Source organism: Microcaecilia unicolor, chromosome 11 (genome assembly GCF_901765095.1).
Source record: "Microcaecilia unicolor chromosome 11, aMicUni1.1, whole genome shotgun sequence".
NCBI lineage: Eukaryota > Metazoa > Chordata > Amphibia > Gymnophiona > Siphonopidae > Microcaecilia > Microcaecilia unicolor.
In genome coordinates, this window is record NC_044041.1 from 125,122,390 (window position 1) to 125,138,689 (window position 16,300).

Genomic DNA, 16,300 nt, shown 5'->3' on the forward strand with positions numbered 1-16,300 from the left:
GGGATTTCAGCCAAAGGCGTTCAGAGCGGGCACAGGAATGTAGGTAGCAGATTCTAGAAGTCAGCCAAGGTTTGGAATGTTTTACAGAACGGGGAATGGAGGAGCGAGAGTATCCAGAGCAGAGGAGAGAATAGTATTATAGAAAAAGACAACCTCATTGACAGACTTGGATAACAGTGGTAGAGAAGAGAATTGAAACACTGGAGGACAGAGTAGAAGGGTCAATAGCCTGAAGATTCCTAAATGTGTTAAAATTGGATGGGACTGAGTGGACGGGACTGGGGAGGAGGGTGTTTAAGTGTGAAAGTTATCAGATGATGGTCAGAGAGGGGAAGAGTTGAGGCACAGAAACTGGAGAGTGAGCAGTTTAAGAGAATACGATCAAGACAGTGGCCATTCTGGTGAATAGGGGCAGTGGAGCACAGTTGAAGATTGAAAGAGGATGTTAAAGCAAGAAACTGAGAAGTATAAGAGTCAGAGGGATGATTACCATGAATGTTAAAATCCCCAAGAATGAAGGTTCAAGAAAGAAAGCCAGGCATCAAAGTCAGTGAGAAAGGAAGAAAGGGACTTATCAGGGGATTGATAAATGACTGCTACTCGGAGAGGCAGATGAGCGAATAGACGGATGGAGTGGACTTCGAAGGAAAAAAAGCAGTGAGACTGAGGTGGAAGAAGAGGTTGAAATCTACAAGAGTGTGAAAGTAGTAGCCCGGCACCACCTCCGCGGCCAACCAGGTGAGGAGTATGGGAGAAAAGAACCTCCATGGCATAGGGCCGCGACTGAAGCAGAGTCTTTAGGGTAAAGCCAAGTTTCAGTTAGGGCAAGCAGATGGAGAGTACGAGAGAAAGAGGTCATGGATGTAGGAAAGTGTTACAGAGCGGGCATTCCACAGAGCACAAAAGAAAGGCAGAGATGGGGGAGGGGGAGGAGAGGAACAGAAATTAAGATTGGAGATATCGCAGTGTGACCTGCACAAATAGGATGAGAGCTAATGTGGAGGACCAGGATTGGGATTGATGTCCCCAGTGGAGAGCAGGAGAAGGAGCAAGAGAGTACGGAGAAGAGTAGGAGAGGTATGACAGTGACGAAGGCAAGATGTACTCAGATAGAAAGGAGAGAGGGTTGAGTGGAAGGAAGGAAGGAAATGTTGAAGGTTGAGAGCTAAGAGGAAGAGGAGAAAAAAAAAAAAAAAAAAAAAAAAAAGATAGTGAGATGATGAATACAGAGGGTGTACAGTTGAGAAAGATTAGGAAGGGACAGTACTAAGAAGAGAAAGTGTACTGGAGCCATAAGTAGTAACTGGGAGAAAAATAAATGTAAATAAAAATAAAAAAGTGCCCTGGCGCGCAGCACCTAGAGCGGAGGCTGCTTTCTCCCTGTTTGAGTGCTGGAAACTGCTCTCCCAATGTACAAAGGAGCAGAGGACTTGAAGCAGGTGAAGAGCTCAGAAGACAGCACACATTCAAATAGTTAGTGATGTCACCCACCAGTATCTGCCCCACAAAGGCCGCTTTCAGCCTGTTCTGAGTGCTGGAAACTGCTCTCCCAATGTTATCTAATGCTATCTTTGCTACAGCAGAAGAACACATACATTTAAATGATGGATCAAGCACTGTGTTTTCAGAACGCAATACTTGTGTACGTCTATAATAATGCAATACCTTCCTACAATATTTATTTATTTCAGGAGCTGAATCATGCAAAGTCTTAAAAACCAGTGATAGTTTAAAACAAATTCTATAGAAATAGGCAACCAATGAAGAGCTTTCATCGCACCCATAACCCACTCATGTCCCAAACCAAACACCATTATGTACCACAGCATGCAGAACTACCTGCACTGCATGGTCGAGCCCCTGAAATGCCCAAAAAGACTGTTATAATTTAGTTGTTTTTTTTTTTTTTTTAAGTACTAAACTCTGAACCACAATCTGAAAATCTTACTTTGGTAGAAACAGTTTCAGCTTACTCAGAACTTTCAACTGAAAAAAAACATGTCTGCACCACCTTTGAAACTTGTGCTTGAATAGACAACTGAGTCAATGATAACACCCAAACTAGTAATCTTATTTTTAACTGGGATCAACATCCCCTCAAACAACAGGATTGCAACAAACCACTTCCTTATGTGATCCTGTCACAAGAATTACCTCTGTCTTTAATAAATTCAGAGACAAACAATTGGCTTGCATCTACATTAACCGTGCGTAAGAATTTAACCAACTTCTCCAGTCCTGCAAGAAAATCTTCATCCACAGGGAAAGATATTGTATATCTGCATATAATTTGTACTCAACCTGCAAATCACGCAATAACACACAGTGGAGTTAAATACAAATTAAGTAAGAATGCAGATAAAGCAGCTCCCTGCAGAACGCCTACAGCCACATCCAAGACTTGTGATAGAGAGGTATATTTTCAAAGCACTTAGGATTTATAAAGTTACAAAGCAACCTATGGAACTTTGTAAGTCTAAGTGCTTTGAAAATGAGCCCCATTGTCTTCCCAACTTACCTGTATAGTCCATCCTGGAAGAAAAGCCTAAACCAAACTATCCCCCTCACCCCACCGCCCTATCCAATAAAACTGATTTACAGCGTCGAAAGCAGTTTAAATATGACACTAAGCAATATGTCAAACCCGAACCCACACCCTTCAACACATCAAAAGCAATAAAGTTTCACAACTATGTCCTCTGCGAAAAACACATTGTTCCACATCCAATAATTGATTTGCTTCAACAAAATCCCAAAAAATGATTCAAAATTATCTTTTCTACAATTTTAGCCAATATAGGCAACACAGCTTTGCCTATAGTTCAACACAGTAGTGTCTAAATTTTCCTTCTTCAGAAGCGGCTTAATAGACCTTTTCAAACAATCAGGCAAAAAAAACCTCCAAGAACCAAAGAGTTCTGTTTAGTCTTCATTTTGGAGCTGCTCCATCCCTCTATTTGACACTTCTCTGCACTTTTCTAGTTCTGCTAGGAGATATGATGGCTAGAACTATGCAGGTAGTGCAGAACTCTGTTTATGCCTTCTCACTGAGGCTTGGTGTTATGATCACATTACCCCTCTCCTTTGTGAATAGCATTGGCTGCCAGTTTCACACCGGTGCACCTCTCCTCTATACGTAAACGTATATTTAGTGTCATGGGTCCACAGCTCTGGAATGCCGCTCTTTTAGCCTTGCAATTAGAGACCTCCCTGCCTATTTTTAAGGAAGGCCCACCTGTTTGTTACTGGCTTCAGCTCCAGCCACTCTTCGCTAACCGCTGAATCCATTGTGAACATCAGATGATACTATTCTCTGCTGTTTAGTTTCTCTCATTAGTGCCTGTTGGTTTTCTTTTCCTTTTCACCATATTTCTATTGCTGCCCTATATTGGAGTTCTTTTCTGCTCTGTTTTATAGATTTAAGATGTAAACCGCTCCGATGATCTGTTCCACAAGCGGTATATCAAGCCATTAATAAACAAATACCCCAGGTATGATTATATCATGTTCAACACAAGGGCAGTATTATATTCTTGATTGCTTTACAAATAATTCCTAACATTCTAATTTGCTTCTTCTAGCCACTGCCATGTGTTGAACTGAGACTTTCAACGTACCACCTTCAGTGCCAAGATCTGCTTACTGAGTGGCAACTCCTATTATGTGCACCTACAGTCTGGATATTTTTTTTTAAACTATGTATATAAGATTGCATTTTTCTACATTCAAATTTGTCATTTCCAGATGCTCAGTTCACCAGTCTCATAAGATCCCCCTGCAATTCTTCAGTGTGTGCAGTGTGTGTTTTAACAGCTTTAAATATTTTGTCATCTGCAAATCTGCTCAACTCACTTACATAAGTACATAAGTAGTGCCATACTGGGAAAGACCAAAGGTCCATCTAGCCCAGCATCCTGTCACCGACAGTGGCCAATCCAGGTCAAGGGCACCTGGCACGCTCCCCAAACGTAAAAACATTCCAGACAAGTTATACCTAAAAATGCGGAATTTTTCCAAGTCCATTTAATAGCGGTCTATGGACTTGTCCTTTAGGAATCTATCTAACCCCTTTTTAAACTCCGTCAAGCTAACCGCCCGTACCACGTTCTCCGGCAATGAATTCCAGAGTCTAATTACACGTTGGGTGAAGAAAAATTTTCTCCGATTCGTTTTAAATTTACCACACTGTAGCTTCAACTCATGCCCTCTAGTCCTAGTATTTTTGGATAGCGTGAACAGTCGCTTCACATCCACCCGATCCATTCCACTCATTATTTTATACACTTCTATCATATCTCCCCTCAGCCGTCTCTTCTCCAAGCTGAAAAGCCCTAGCCTTCTCAGCCTCTCTTCATAGGAAAGTCGTCCCATCCCCACTATCATTTTCGTCGCCCTTCGCTGTACCTTTTCCAATTCTACTATATCTTTTTTGAGATACGGAGACCAGTACTGAACACAATACTCCAGGTGCGGTCGCACCATGGAGCGATACAACGGCATTATAACATCCGCACACCTGGACTCCATACCCTTCCTAATAACACCCAACATTCTATTTGCTTTCCTAGCCGCAGCAGCACACTGAGCACACTTTTTGTTCCATTTTCCAGATCAGTAGTCAAATGTTAAACAGAATCAGAGCAGATCACTGGTTGGGGTATTCCACTACTTATCTTATACTTAGACTTATACGGTCTGTGCCAGAGTCGGTGGTGGGAGGCGGGGCTAGTGCTGGGCAGACTTATACAGTCTGTGCCAGAGCCGGTGGTTGGGAGGCGGGGATAGTGCTGGGCAGACTTATACGCTCTGTGCCCTGAAGAGCACAGGTACAAATCAAAGTAAGGTATACACAAAAAGTAGCACATACGAGTTGTCTTGTTGGGCAGACTGGATGGACCGTACAGGTCTTTTCCTGCTGTCATCTACTATGTTATCTCCATTCAGAAAACCACCATTTAATGCTACTTTTGAATACTACATTTTAACAAAGTTTCTAAGCCACCATATGACATTGCCTGCTGAAAACATATTATACTCACCAGCTCTACTGAAGCTATGATCGGTCCTTTCTCCATTACTGTCTAACATTCCTCAGCCTCCCAGTGACCCTCCTCCAAGATTTCAACAAGTTTTTTTTCTACGCAGACATTCTTATATTCCCTACTCCTGATCTTTGTCCCCTGCACATAACTACCCAGGCCATGTCTTAACTGGCTCTCTGCTCACACCCATCTAAGACCACAACTTGCTGGGTGACTGGATTCCACCCTGCTCCTTCGCTTCTGCTCATTTCAACACACCATTAACTCTGGTCAGTTCATTCCACTATCTTGGAGGTACCATTGACTTCCATCTACCTTTCAAACATCAGATCTCTAAAGTTACTCGGTTAGGTTTTTTGTTTTTTTTTTTGCTATGCCATCTCCAGTCTTAACAAACCTGGATTTTTCTGCTATGCATATTCTCATTCACATACTCATTTCACAAGTAAATTGTAATTTGGTCACACAATTACGTTGCCTTCAGAATTCAGCAGCCCATTTACTATTGAAAGTAAGAAGTTTATTTAATTTATGATATTTGTATCCCACATGATCCCAGAGTTCAGGTTCAATCCAATTATAAGCAGGTACTATTTCTGTCCATAGAGGGCTCACAATCTTAGTTATTGTACCTGAGGTAATGGAGGGTTAAGTGACTTGCCCAGGGTCACAAGGAGCTGCAGTGGGGATCAAACCCAGGAAGCTGGAATCAAAGCCTGCTGCACTAACCATTAGACCACTCCTCCTCCATGTCATTCTTTTCTTCAGCTCCACTGCCTCCACTCACCAGAATGGCCACTGTCTTGATCTTATCCTCTTCTCAAACTGTTCACTCTCCAGTTTCTATGCCTCAACTCTTCCCCTCTCTGACCATCATCTGATAACTTTCACACTTAAACACCCTCCTCCCCAGTCCCATCCAATCTTAACACATTTAGGAATCTTCAGGCTATTGACCCTTTTACTCTGTCCTCCAGTGTTTCAAATCTCTTCTCTACCACAATGTTATCCAAGTCTGTCAATGAAGCTGTCTCTTCCTATAATACTATTCTCTCCTCTGCTCTGGATACTCTCGCTCATCCCATTCCCTGTTTTGTAAAACGTACCAAACCCCAGCCTTGGCTGACCTCTAGAATCCGCTAGCTACGTTCCTGTGCCCGCTCTGCTGAATGCCTTTGGCTGAAATCCCATGCTCATGCTGACTTCATACATTTCAAATTCTTGCTGACCTCCTTCCAGTCTGCTCTTTTACTTACCAAACAGGACTATTACATCCAGTTGACAAATTCTCTTGGCTCAAACCCTCAACGTCTCTGCCACACTGAACTCTCTCTCCTCAAAGTGCCTTCACCTCCCAACTCCCCCTTCACTTTCTCCCCAGACTCTGGCTGAGTACTTTCATAAGGTTAAGATTAAACTTGAATTCTCAACCAGGTCACCTCCACCTCTCCTTCCCTTAGTCCATTCTCTCAACCCTCTAACCCCTGCCTCCTTTTCTGAAATCACTGAAGAGGAAACTACACGTCTTCTTTCCTCCCTGAAACTATCTGTTCCTCTGATCCTATTCCCACCCATCTACTTAAACACTCTCTCTCCTACTGTCATCCCCTCATCTTTCACTTTCCACTGCGACTGTTCCTGAAACATGCCATAATCACACTCCTTAAAAAACCTTCATTGGACCCTACCTGTCCTTTCAACTATCGCCCCATCTCCCTACTCCCTTTCCTATCCAAGATACTTGAATATGCTGTTCACCGCCGTTGCCTTAACTTTCTTTCATCTCAAACTATTATTGATCCACTTCAATCTGGCTTTCGCCCCCTTCATTCAACTGAAACAGCGCTTGCTAAAGTCGCTAATGATCTGTTCCTGGCCAGATCCAAAGGTCCCTATTCTATCCTCATCCTTCTCGATCTGCTACTTTTCACACTGTTGATCACCGCCTATTCCTTGATATGCTGTCCTCACTTGGATTTCAGGGCTCTGTTCTTTCCTGGTTTTCTCATCTCTCCCAGCGTACCTTTAGTGAATAGTGGATCCTCCTCTACTTCTATCCCACTGTCAGTTGGTGTACCTCAGGGATCTGTCCTGGGACCTCTTTTCTCCATCTATACTTCTTCCCTTGGTACTCTGATCTCATCCCATGGTTTTCTGTATCATCTTTACCCTGATGACTCCGATCTACCTCTCCACACCAAAATCTCAGCAGGAATCCAGGCCAAAAGTATCAGCCTGCCTGTCTGACATTGCTGCCTGATGTCTCAGCGCCATCTGAAACTAAACATGACCAAAACTGAGCTTCTTATCTTTCCACCTAAACCAACCTCTCCTCTTCCCCCATTCTCTATTTCTGTGGATAACACTCATCCTTCCTGTCTCATCGTAACCTTGGTGTCATCTTTGACTTCCCTCTCCTTCTCTGCACATATTCAGCAGATATTCAGCAGACTGCTAAAACCTGCTATTTCTTTCTCTATAATATCAGCAAAATTCGCCCTTTCCTTTCCGAGCACACTACCAGAACCCTCATCCATACTCTTATCACCTCTCGCTTAGGCTATTGCAACTTGCTTCTCACAGGTCTCCCACTTAGCCATCTCTCTTCAATCTGTTCAAAATTCTGCTGCATGACTAATATTCCGCCAGTGTCGTTATGCTCATATTAGCCCTCTCAAGTCACTTCACTAGCTTCCCATCAGTTTCCGCATACAGTTCAAACTCCTCTTATTGACTTATAAGTGCATTCACTCTGAAGCGCCTCATTACCTCTCCACTCATCTCTCCCTACATTCCTCCCCGGGAACTCCGTTCACTGGGTAAATCTCTCTTACCTGCACCCTTCTCCTCCACTGCTAACTCTAGACTCTGTTCCTTTTATCTTGCTGCACCATATGTCTGGAATAGACTTCCTGAGCCGGTACGACAAGCTCCATCTCTGGCAGTCTTCAAATCTAAGCTAAAAGCCCACTTTTTAATGCTGCTTTTAACTCTTAACCCTTATTTTATCATCCTCATTAATATTCCCGTATCTCGTTTGTCCTGTTTGCCCGTCCTAATTAGATTGTAAGCTCTATCAAGCAGGGACTGTCTCTTCATGTTCACGTGTACAGCGCTGCATACATCTAGTAGCGCTATAGAAATGATAAGTAGTAGTAGTAGCAGCAGTGTTACCCTTCCTTTTTCAGTGCTAGTTCAAAGTTTTGGTTCTTATCCATGAAATACTTCATTCTGGTTCCCCCTCTTATCTGTTATAAGAGCTTGGTCTCTTCGCTCTCTTGACACCCATCAACTAGTGCTCCCTTTCCCAAGAATTGCTCACTACAAAGCCACAAGAACCTCTGGCTTTCTACTTTCTAGCCCCTAGACTCTTAACCTACTCCCTTCTCTCAGATCTGAACTTTCTTTTCTCAAATTTGAAGCTTAAGAGTCACTTTTTTAGTCTAGCATTCACTTTGTCCACTTACAACTGGCCCTAGTGACCATGCAGCAATCCAGAGCTCAGTGATTGGATTTTAGTTTTCTCTTGTACGTATGTGCCTATACAACTGATTTCTATTTATGGTCGATTCCTCCTATCAATGTAATGTAGTTCTTGTCTCTCTGTTGCAGATTTTCTTATTAACCACTTTGACCTTGCTTTTGTAAAAAGTGTTATATCAAATGAAAACAAGTATTTACTGTCACCTACTCATAAGATCACCAAACATAGTTCCATGATTAAACAATTGATGCATATGTGCACAAGTTCTCAGTACAGCACCTCTCAGTCAAATAGGCTTTTAAGGCCCTGGGCACAAATTATCCCAGTGCAGTACCTCATAGTCCAATAAGCTCTGCAGGGCCTTAAACACCTAATATTTTAGCAGTGGTTCCCAAACCTGGTCCTGGAGGCACCCCAGCCAGTCAGGTTTTTCAGGATACCCACAATGAGTATTCATGAGAGATATATTTGCATGCACTCTCTCCACTGCATGCAAATCTAGCTCAAATATTAATTGTGGATATACTAAAAACCTGACTGGCTGGGGTGCCTCCAGGACCAGGTTTGGGAACCACTGCTTTAGGCACATATGAAATCACTATAGTTGTGCAAAGTCTAGCAAAGGGGGTGCTTAAAACACCTTAAAGCTGAAGAAGAAAATCTTGTCATTGCTAGCAAGACAACTGGGTAAACAGATACAAGAAAAATTAATAACAGTAGTATATGAATACCAGTCAAGAACCATAATTCACTAGTAATCAACCACGAGGTTGACAGTATAGTACAGGGGTTTGGAACCCAGACAGCGTCCCGTTCTTCCACGTTTCACTGCGTGACACTATCACTTAACCTCTCTACGTTCAGATTATAAATTCAAAGGAAAACTGCACTCATGTGGATAATCAAAAACAAAACTGTAACAAGACCAACATCCGAGACACATCACTGACGGCAAGTGAGACAGAAGACTCGGACAACATATGGCAACGACAACCAGAAGTCACCAAACCACAGGCGCCAGTGCAACCAAGACCCCCACCCAGGTTGTAATGAGGAAGAAAAATGCACAAGCAGGACTCCAAGACCCTAGCTATAGTGAGAAGTACAGATAAAACTCTCATAGAAAACCAGCCGTACTTCAAAGGCAAAAGTGTACACTACAACCCCACACCCTAACCGTTCATCAGCGTTCCCCCACTGCATCCTGCTCTTACCGGTACCAGCGGCACCTACTCCTCCAGCGCTGCTTTAGCTCTCTCTTCCCTAAGTACCCCAGTCAGTCCCGCCCCCATACAGCGGAACTAAATAGGCCACCTCACTTCCTATTCTCCATGGACCCTACCAACCAGTCTCTCAAAACAGACACACACATAAGACAATTCACTCATCCTGTCGAGTTTACTCCTTTCACAACCCCTTTATAAAAAATATCCACAATGACTGGACGCAAGTTATTTGCCTGCTTGTTCTTTTTCGTGCGTTTTCATATTCCCCTTTTATTCACCTAGTGGTACGGTCCAAATCACCGACTGGAGCCGAACCAAGCACCAAGTTGCGGGAGGGGGTACGGTTAATAAATATTAAACAAGAAGTCACCTGGGAGAGGCAAAACGATGTTACCTTAGAGATGTACTACCTGCACATGTTTAATTAGTTTTTACTTTAAGCTTAATCAGATTTTATATTATAAACAAATAAGCAGCAGTATATGCCTTCTTATTGGCTATCTCCTGCCCCCCCCCCCCCAACGCCGAATCTATAGAACAGGTCAAGCGTAAGTGGCCATCCCTGGTTGGTGGGAGAAGGGGGCGGTGCTAGGAACCAATCAGAAAAATTAGACTGGCAAAAGAAGATGCGGACCAGGATCCCCACGAAATGAGAACGTGGATTTTTGTTGTTACGTGGAAATGCAGTTGCCACTGTTTTATGGATGATAACCTGATGTTATAGTGATGCCATTCCACAAAAACATCAAGAGGCCATTTTTCTAAAGCTTAGCGTGCGCAAAGTGCCACATTGCCTATAGGTTTAAAATACGATGCCCAGCACTTAGGACCTCCAAGACTGTTCTCTTATAAAACCATAGGGACCAACATTTCCAAAATGATTGAGAGTACTAAACAATACACATTATCTGTCCATGGAAACAAGCTTTTGATAAAGTTCTTCCTGAGAGAATTAGTCATGAGATAGGAGGCAATGTTCTGGTGTAGGAGTTGGTTGTTGGACAGAAAACAGAGCGTACAGTTAAATGGTCATTTTTCTCAGTGGAGGAGGGTGCACAGTGGAGTGCTACAGGGATCAGTACTGGGACCTGTGGCAGATGACACATAACTATTCAAGGCTGTTAAAACACATGAGGACTGTGAAATATTGCAGGAAGACCTTAGGAAAATGGAAGACTTGAGCATCCAAATGGCAGGTGAAATTTAATTTGGACAAATGCAAGGTGATGCACATTGGGAAGAAGAATACGAATCATAGTTACCTGATGCTAGGGTCCACCTTGGGGGTCAGCAACCAATAAACGCTGACATTTTGTGCTCAATGTGTGGTAGCGGCCAAAAAAGCAAACAGGATGCTAGGAATTATTAGGAAAAGGATGGTGAATAAGACCGAAAATACTGTAATGTCTCTGTACTGAGTCCGATGTCAGACATCCTCGGTGTTCTATCGATGCACCCAGTGTAGATGCAGATGCAGGTTCTGCATCCATTGCCAAATCCCCTGCCATGCTCAATGCTGATGCAAAACCAAAAAGATTTTCTTGCTGGAATCTGCAGGCTTTGAGTGTCCTCTTTTGCATGCACAGACAGAGGTCACACTGTATGTCCTGGTGCTCCAGACTCAAGCATTGAACACACCAATTATGGGGGTCTGTGCCTAATATGGTTCTATTGCATCGAGTACACTTTTTAAAGCCACTCGGAACCCTTGTTAACATGGAGGGGAAAATGACCAACGCAAGGTCAAAAGACTCAATGGCCCGGGGAGCTCAAGTAGTTCCACACCCCAAAATGGTTGATGCTTCCTGGCAAAAAGAAGGGCTCAGAGGCTTCAAAGGCCAAAAAATAAAAAATAAAAAATAATTTGAAAAATCAATGCATTGTTTGAGAAGGTGGTGGATATGTGGAATGCCCTCCCGCGGGAGGTGGTGGAGATGAAAACGGTAATGGAATTCAAACATGCTTGGGATAAACACAAAGGAATCCTGTTTAGAAGGAATGGCTCCGTGGAATCTTAGCGGAGATTGGGTGGCGACGTCGGTAATTGGGAAACAAAATGGGAGCTGGGCAGACTTCTACGGTCTACGTCCTGATCATGACTGAATAGATAGGGATGGGCTGGAGTGTAAATTTTAAGGGGCTTTAATGTTAGCTTCAGAACTTAGTACAAGAACAGTACTGGGCAGACTTCTGCGGTCTGTTCCCTGAGAAAGGCAAGGACAAACCAAACTTGGGTATACATATAAAATATCACATACTATGTAAAATGAGTTTATCTTGTTGGGCAGACTGGATGGACCGTACAGGTCTTTATCTGCCGTCATTTACTATGTTACTATCATCACTGTTGAATTAAATACTTCTTCTTGAGAAGCTATTGGAGTCTGAGAATTCTTTGGAACTTCTGGTCATTTGGGGGCTCTTTTTTTTTTTTTGTCTTCCTCCTGTAGCACTTCTGTTCATGCTTTGTGGAAATTTCATTTTCATTTTTTGATTTGAGAAGGTCTTTATCTGCCATCATTTTCCATGTTTCTACATTTCAATTAAGATGACCTGGCAACAGGCTAGATTGACAAAAGACACAGCTCTGTTACTGTCTATTTACCACAGGTTCCATATGTTATTATTATTATTATTATTACATTTGTATCCCACATTATCCCACCTTTTTGCAGGCTCAATGTGGCTTACAATTCATCGTGGATACTGGAAATAGAAAAGAATGTACATTTGGTCTTACAGCAAGTTTTGGGTACATGATGGTGAAATACATAATATTGGGAATAGAAAAGAGTATACATTTGTTTTAGCAGAAGTTTTGGTTACATGATAGTGAAATACATGACAGTGTTAGAGACAAAGGCATTAGGTACAAGAAGGTGTGAAAGCAAAAGACATTAAAGAACATTCCTGGATATCTTGAAGAAAGTAGAGTTACGCATGTTGTTCTTTATGATATATTTTGTCGTAGAGATAAGTTTTCAGGAGTTTGCGGAAAGTGGTCACTTCGTAGACCAATTTCAGGTTACGTGGCAGTGAGTTCCAGAGCTGTGTGCTTGTATAGGAAAAGGTTGATGCATGCATTGATTTGTATTTCAAGCCTTTGCATTTGGGAGGATGAAGACTGAGGAATGTGCGGGAGGATTTTTTTGCATTTCTGGGTGGTAGTTCTATTAGATCCGACATGTAGGCTGGGGCGTCACCATGGATGATTTTATGGACCAAGGTACAGAGTTTGAACGTGATGCATTCTTTGAGTGGGAGCCAGTGTAGTTTTTCACGGAGGGGTGTTGCGCTTTCGTATTTTGGTTTGCCGAATATAAGTCTGGCTGCCGTGAATAGGTAATAGGTCCCATTAACAGCATTAGCATATTAATGTGGTAGAGCACTTTAGAAAATCTAGCCGTAAATGAAGTGGGAGACAAAGCTATCACAACGAATGGGACAAATAAAGGCCCATGATATCATAGCCCAAAGGGGCATACAGATTTTAAAAAGTGGTGTTGCTTACTTGTAATTGAGGTTTGTTGTGGACAGCAAAGGAATGCAGTACACCATGTGATGATGTCCTTGTCACTCTCATAGCACCTTAGGAATTCTTTTGAAATGTTCCTTGTGAGTTCGTCCAGAAGTTCCCATTCTGATAGGTACCTGCCCTCTTGCTCTTCAGTCTTTACAACAGTTGTCAGTTTCATTATTAGGAATGGTGGGCAGGACAGTATAGCTGCATACACCTGCTGTCTGTGAAGAACCCCTATTACAAGTAAGCAACGCTGCTTTGTCAACAAATGGGACGATGCAGGCATACCATGTGGTGGCTCCCAGTTGAGGGTCACATTGTTTTTACCTTTCACGTGAGGCAACCTGGGCAAGAATCCACAGGGTGGTTGGATAATGTTGACAAAAGGATGAGGCAAACAAGCTGCAGAGAATAGCTTGTCCAAAAGTACACTCCTAACCAGAATCAGAGTTAATGCAGTATTGCTTAATGACAGCATATATGGAGAATCAGGTAGTATTCTTGCTGATGTCCACTATGGAGGAGGTGTGAAGGATGGCTTGAGAGGTGGCCTGGGCTTGTAGCTGATGGATCCCCACTCTCCCAATAAGGGGCACATTGGCTTTTTTCATAGGAGAATACAATCTGCTATCCTAGTTGTAGAGGATCTGCTGGAGATTCCAGCACTTCAGATTGTTGGGATTGAAGGCTACAAAAAGCTTAGAGCATTTGTGGATGCCTTTTATGGTAATAAGGTAGTACAGTAAGGCACATCTACAATCCAGGTTATGTGGTGTCTCCTTTGCCCAACTAGTGTGACCTGTGGAAGAACAATAGATTGATATGGAATTCTGAAAATATTTTGGGGCAGGAACTTGCATTAGGTACAGAGTACCCCCTATGTTTGGGAGAACTGAGTGTATGGGGATAGTGTACCAGGGCTTGTAGTTTACTGCCCTGGGTGCTGATGTTATCAGTACAATGTCATGCAGAAAATGGCAACAAGGAATGACGTCTTCTGTGAGATATACTTGAGTGGTGCTTGGCTCAACAATTCAAAGAATTCAATTAGTTGAGGATAATAGTAAATAACAATAATACATTTTATTTATTTATTTATAGCCTGCATTATCATTAAATTCTAAGCACATGCATAAACAATATACACAATACATCATAAATATAATATCACAATAAGCAGTCAGTAATATATGTCACAGTCAGTTCTTGGTTCAAAATAAAAGTGACATCATTAATCCATTGTACCATTGATGTTGAGGTCCCATGCTGAGGGAGCGTTTCTTGAGGGATGACTTCAAATTCATCAATCCTTTCATATATTTGTACACAATGGTATGGAGAGACAAGGGCTTGCCCTCAGTGTAGTAGTGATACACAGCAGTTACTGAGAGATGGAGCCTTACTGAGGTTTTCTTGAGGACTGAATTTGAAAGAAACAGAAGGTAAGAAAGGACTTCAGAAATAGGGCAGGAGACATTGGTTTGATCCTTGTCTTCACACCAGTGGGGGAAACAAACTAATTTGCCTCAACAATATTTTATGGTTGAATGTCTTCTAGAAGCTAGTAGGATGCCTAGAACATCCTGATAGAGTGCTAGATCTGCAGTTACTTTGTGATCAGGAACCAAGCAGTCAAGGTTAGTGACTTGATGGGATGCAGAAGATGGTTTCTCTGCTGGGATAGAAGGGTTGGCTATGTTCCCAGTAGGAATGGTTGATCCTCTGCTATAGTAAGAAGGTGAAGGAGCCAGATTTGTCTAGGCTAGTAGGGCACTATCAGTATCACCATGGCCTTATCTTATGTGATCTTCTGTAGAACTCTGGAGTTACATTACATTACATTATGGCGTTTGCTCTGCTCTGTCTCCCGATAGGCTCTCTCTACTCAGGAGATTAGCATGCAGTTAACCAGAGTACAGAACATCACTGTGAAGACCCAGAACTCTTGAACCAACATCTTATTTAATTCAAATTCAAACAAAAGGAAATAACTTACAGTTCTGGAGTGTTAAACAAGAGTCTGTGCCCTGCAGGTTTGAGTGTCTCTACCATCTCTCTCTCTGTCTCTCTCTTTAAACTGGTAAAAACTTGTTTATTTTACAGTAGCTTGAAGGGTGAGAATGCAACAAGTCAGCTTACAAATCTTAGAAAAGCAGGCTGCTGCAGACACACTCTCAATTCTAATAGAGAGAGAAGGGGCGGGCTACAGCCCAGCATACACAGGGACAATTTGATATAAATAATGTCCAACATATACAAATAAACAATAGGAAACCTGTCTCCATGCAAATGGGGGCAGAACAACCTTTGTATCCCACATATGCCTCTTGAGTTCAGTGTGGCTTACAGGATATGAAGCTGGGCATTCCCAGGAACATTACAAAAGTTTTGCTATAAAAATCAAATAAGATCATCTGAGGACCAAATACTTCTTAGACAAATAAGTCTTTAGCAGTTTTTGAAATGTACCATAATTTTTCTGATGTTTAATCATGCGTGGAAGCTCATTCCATTGACTTGCAGCCTGATATAAAAATGCTGAAGAAAGCTTCTTATAAACAATCTTCCTAGTATTAGGATAATGCAGAATGAAAAACTCCCTAGATTCAGGACTTGAGTTTCTTTCTTTTTTTTTTTTTTTTGAAAATCTTTTTTATTGTTAACAAATAGAGCAATAACAAAGCCAATTCACATTCTGAGCAGGCTATGAAATATGGAACATTAACATAACATCATTATAAACCTTAGCATCATCAAACATTATCACATAGCCTAGTTCAATGCTCCACCTGCCTTTTAACTGATAAGAAAATAAAGAAAACCAAGGATCCCCCTCCTACTCATTTACCCCCTCCCTCCCTGTGTCCGGTAACTGTACAGTGGAAGCAGAAGTGACGTCCGAAGGCGCAGCAGGCATCTGCTCCAAATACCGCCTCCATAAGCCACTGTATTCTCGGGAGGACCTTCGGGCCAAAGTGGTGCTCCTCCAGGCCTCCCAGTCCGCCATCTGACGCATGTGACCATACCA

General features: G+C 42.4%; 1 protein-coding gene across 2 annotated transcripts in view; it reads right to left on the reverse strand.

Annotated features, from left to right (window-relative positions):
- SYVN1 (synoviolin 1) overlaps positions 1 to 9,809 on the reverse strand; it is a 72,888-nt gene extending 63,079 nt beyond the window's left edge. For both annotated transcript variants that reach the window (XM_030218464.1, XM_030218463.1), the window contains exon 1: positions 9,741 to 9,809. The gene's annotated coding sequence lies outside the window, so the exon portion shown is untranslated. The remainder of the gene's footprint in view (positions 1 to 9,740) is intronic.
- Between the last annotated feature and the right edge of the window lie 6,491 nt (positions 9,810 to 16,300).